This window comes from Alexandromys fortis, unplaced genomic scaffold, assembly GCF_014885135.2.
Source record: "Alexandromys fortis isolate MF-2015 unplaced genomic scaffold, M_Fortis_MF-2015_v1.1 scaffold_657, whole genome shotgun sequence".
Taxonomy (NCBI): domain Eukaryota; kingdom Metazoa; phylum Chordata; class Mammalia; order Rodentia; family Cricetidae; genus Alexandromys; species Alexandromys fortis.
The window spans coordinates 35,087-39,573 of NW_026068535.1; the positions used below are offsets into that span (position 1 = coordinate 35,087).

The 4,487-nt window shown below is 42.8% G+C and overlaps 1 pseudogene; it reads right to left on the bottom strand.

Moving 5' to 3' along the window:
- Positions 1–749: 749 nt before the first annotated feature.
- Positions 750–1,540, bottom strand: LOC126495841 (N(6)-adenine-specific methyltransferase METTL4-like; annotated as a pseudogene).
- Between the last annotated feature and the right edge of the window lie 2,947 nt (positions 1,541–4,487).

The following is a 4,487-nucleotide window of genomic DNA, read 5'->3' on the forward strand; positions in this document are numbered from 1 at the left end:
GGCCAGCGTCCTAGGCTCTGAGAGCATCAGTGGAGACACTCCACAGCAAAAAGGAAGGGGCCTGGGAAAGGCAGAACAGGTTGTCTCCCTGTGTCTCTTCTCCTGTGGGTAGGCTCTTCATACTGTTTATTATTATTATTATGATTATGATGATGATGATGACGATGTGTGTGTATGTGTGTGTGTGTGTGTGACACAGGGTCTCTCAGTGAACTTTGAGACAGGTGAACGTCACCTGACAGAGTTGCCATGCACACTATTGATTCACACTTCCCTGGTGGATAGAACTGAACTTTCATGTGTTTACTGCCCATTTGCACTTCTTTTCAGGACTCTGCTCTGTCCTATTCCTGATTTGTTGGCCAGATGATTTGAGGATCCCTTGCTATCTGATTCAGTTTTGAACTCTTTCTATAGACTACGTGTTAATTCCTTGTCAGAAGTGTCTGGCCACCTTCTTGCCTATTCTGGCTGACTCCTCCCTCTATTGTTTCCTTAGCTGTGTGCTAACTTCTCGATTCCATGCAATTCCATCTGCCAGTTCTTCCAACTCATTCTGTAGCCCAGGCCGGTGTGGAACTCGCTCTGTAGCTCAGGCTGGTGTGGAACTTGCTCTGTAGATCAGGCTGGCCTTGAACTCACAGAGATTCTCCTGTCTTGGCCTCCTGAGAAGTGGGATTAAAGGCCTGTGCACCACCACCTGGCTTCATCTGCCTATTTTTTTTGGGGGGGCATTGTAGCAAATGCCCTTAATTCCAGCACTCGAGAGGCAGAGGCAGGGGCTGCATACAAGAAATGTCAGACAAGAGAAACCTGCTGTTTGGTGGTAGCAGGTACCTCTGTCCCATTAAATTAATCATTCTGGAAAAGCTAGAGTTGTTTTCAATGACCTGTGATGATAAACCCAGCTCTATAACAGACATATCATCTTCTGTCAATGGAAGTGTCTGAAGAGGCATGTCATTGGGGGTAGGCAAGTGCCTTCCCATCTCACATAATTCTGACAAGTTGCAAGCATCGGGTGGTAATGGGACGTGGCCACTATTTCCATGCTGAGTTTCAACAACTGGGCAGAGATCACTGCTTTTGAGATTATCTTGGATTATCTGTGCGGATCCACCCCAAATCACTCTCTGATCTTTGCATGATGTTCTATGGCATCCAATTCACCTGGATTGAAAGCCATACTTCTTTTACGCTTCTTCCCAATAGAAATGGAGATGTCTTGCTTAGCACCAGTCACTAAATCTTCATTCTGGCCACTTTGCTGGCATTTTTTGTGAACAGCTGAAGTTATGTAAGGTTTGATGACATTAAATAGCTCAGGTCGGAAGGCATATTTTTGGGTGATCATTTCAATGGCTGGCACAGAAGTAGAGTCAGGAGCAGAGCATGTAGTAGGAGCTTCAGAAGGAGATGTGGCATCCATATGAAGAGAATCCAGGTCGACAGAAGAAGTGGGCTGGTTTCTACTTCAGGAAGGCTCTTGATGCTGCTGAATTTGATAGCTGACCTGTGATTTTGGTTTCCCATCTGCCATGACGTGAGCTGAGGAGACATAGTGATGGCTAGGAAAGATTGAAACTCAAAAGGGCTGCTAGGGACAAAACTACAATTCTAGCTAGAGGCACAACAGCTCTGAGATTCAGAAATCTAAACTTTCACCCTAGGCCTTCCCACCACTCTCTGGGAACTGGCAATACCTGCTCATAGTTCCACTCTGGGAGAGGAGAATCCACAGCACTTGCAGCACCCTGCAACTACTTATCCTTCCGACTCTTCCTGATTTACCAGAGGGTCAGTAGAGCTCCACCATATTCAACAGCATCTTCCACCATCAGAGAGAGACACACTGCCTCCCAGACTCTCACCTTGGAAACAGCACTCATCTCAACCTGGTCCTGACAGACATCCTTACAGAATCAAAGAAAACCCTCGCTTCCCTAGTCCATGGGCGCAGCCATGTTGCTGTATGGAATGAGACTCCAGGAGAGATTGGCGGCTCCGTGCCAACTTCTCTTTCGTCCTAGATGCCACGTTGAGGATAGGGCCAGACTCCTCTCCGTATGAAGACACAGGCTACTAAAAGCCAGGGATCCTGTTGCGCCGCCAAGCGACTAACACACACACACACACACACACACACACACACACACACACACACTTCCGGCCACTGCCCTGCCAATTCTTTTTCTGAGACAGTGCAATCCATTTCGGAAAGTCCTTGCTGCTGCTCCTATCTTGAAGTTTCTTCCTTCAGAAGCACGCCTTTAATCCCAGCACTCGGGAGGCAGAGGCAGGCGGATCTCTGTGAGTTCGAGGCTAGCCTGGTCTGCAAGAGCTAGTTCCAGGACAGGAACCAAAAGCTACAGAGAAACCATGTCTCGAAAATCAAAACAAAACAAAACAAAACAAAAAAAAAAAACCCAAAAAACAGAAGTTTCACAGTTTCAGGTCTCTGATGGATTTTGTGCAAATGAGAAATAGGGACCCAGTTTTGTTCTTCTATCCAATCTGCCCACAGTCATCTGTCAAAGAGGCCGTCTTTACTCATGTCTGTGGTTTTGGCATTGTAGTTTTGGTCACAGATCAGCTGTAGCTACTCAGTTGATCTCTGGGTCCTACGTTCTGCTACACTGGTTTGAATGTCTGTGCTCTTGCCAGTAACCATGCCGTTTTGTTTCATTTCTCTTAGGGGTTTTTGACTTCAAGTATGGTGATTACTCCAGTGTTCCTCTTTCTGCTCAGGGTTGCTTTGGCCACTTGGGGTCTCGTTGGCTTCTGTGAGAATGTAGTGCTTTCTATTTCTCTTCACAGATATGTTATATGTCTTTGGAATTCTGATCCCCATTTTGCACTGAATGTTTAGATCTCGTTTGGTTATATAGATATTTTTACAGTATTAATTCTCCCACCCCATGAGTGTGGAGCTTTCTTCCATTCTATTTGGTGTTTTCCTTAGTTCCATTCTTCAGTGTTGAGAGGTTTCTGAAATATAATTTAATTTATTACTAGTATGTATATGACTATATGTTGTTTGTTTGTGTGCATACATGTACACACATGTTTATGCATGCCACAGTGCATATGTGGAGGTCAGAGGATAATTTGGGGAAGCCAGCTCTCCCCTTTCAGCTCAGGTTGCCAGGCTTGTGTGACAGGGCATTGATTGTCTGTGCCACCTCTCCAGCTGTGCATATGTTTAGATTGAAAAGTCTCTCACATTGTTGCTTAGGTTACTTTTATTTTTTATTTATTAGGATTTAATCATTTTTAGATATTTTATTTATTTACTAAGCTATTATAAGTGGGATTGTTACCCTTATTTCTTTAAAGTGTGTCCAATTTTGTTTTCCTTTTTCAAGATTAGTTTGAGCATACTATTTTGTCTTTTTTAAACTGCACTACCTCAGTTCTTAATGGAGGCCATCTCTCCAAGGCCAGGAGCACATTACGACATTATGTGGCAACTGAGGGTATAACTCCCCCTTTTTTATCTTTTGAAGTTGTGTTTACAAAGAGCCATGGGCAGGCTCCACAATTCCTTGTGCTTGAAGATTATAAGGAATTCCTGTTTGATGTTCAGTATTTCACTGGGAACAAAATTGCTGAAATGCTTCACTAATATATCAAGATCCATTATCTATTGTTATAATTTTAGGAATTCTCACTTATAAAAAACACTTTAAGCAATGAGTTATCAAGTGCTTAGTGGCTTCCCAGGTTGGGCAGTAACCATCAAGAAACCTGAATATGTACCAATTGCCACATGCACATATTTTAATTTTCCAAATACTAAAATATGACTAGCATCCATTTGCCATAAATGATTAGGAAGCAGATCTTGACTATTTACTCCCAGATGAGGCACAGGTAAATATTGTGGGCTTATATCACACTGCTTAACAATCTGCTGAGCAATTTCTTTTGTTAAATCAAACTGTTTTCTTAAACTTCTACTATTTTGATGACTTAAAGCATGTGATCACTGGGCAAACTCAAGATTGAGTGAACAACTGAGTAAATTAATCAGCCAAAGCATTAGCTTCAGCCAATGGACCAGGGAGATTTGAATATGACCTAATATGACCCACAAATTATGTCAATTTTCTTTGATGAACAGCATTTGAATTTGCTGGAACAGTATTCTCTATTGACTGTGACTAGTTCCAATGTAGGGGAAGTCTCTGTGACCTGAAGAGCTTTAACAATGTAATGACTGTCAGCATTTAAATTAAAGGCATTCTCTGCATAAGCTGCACTACCACAGAAACAGCTCACAGCCCAACTATTTGAGCTGAGGCTAGATCTTTTTGTTGCACGAGGAGTGGGCTGCTTGTCTTCCAAGCTGCCCAGATAGCTTACTCCCAAATAACCACACAAAAATTGTATTAATTAAATCATTGCCTGGCCCATTATCTATAGCCTCTTATTGGCTAACTCTTACATCTTGATTTAACCCATTTCTAATAATCTGTATATCACCA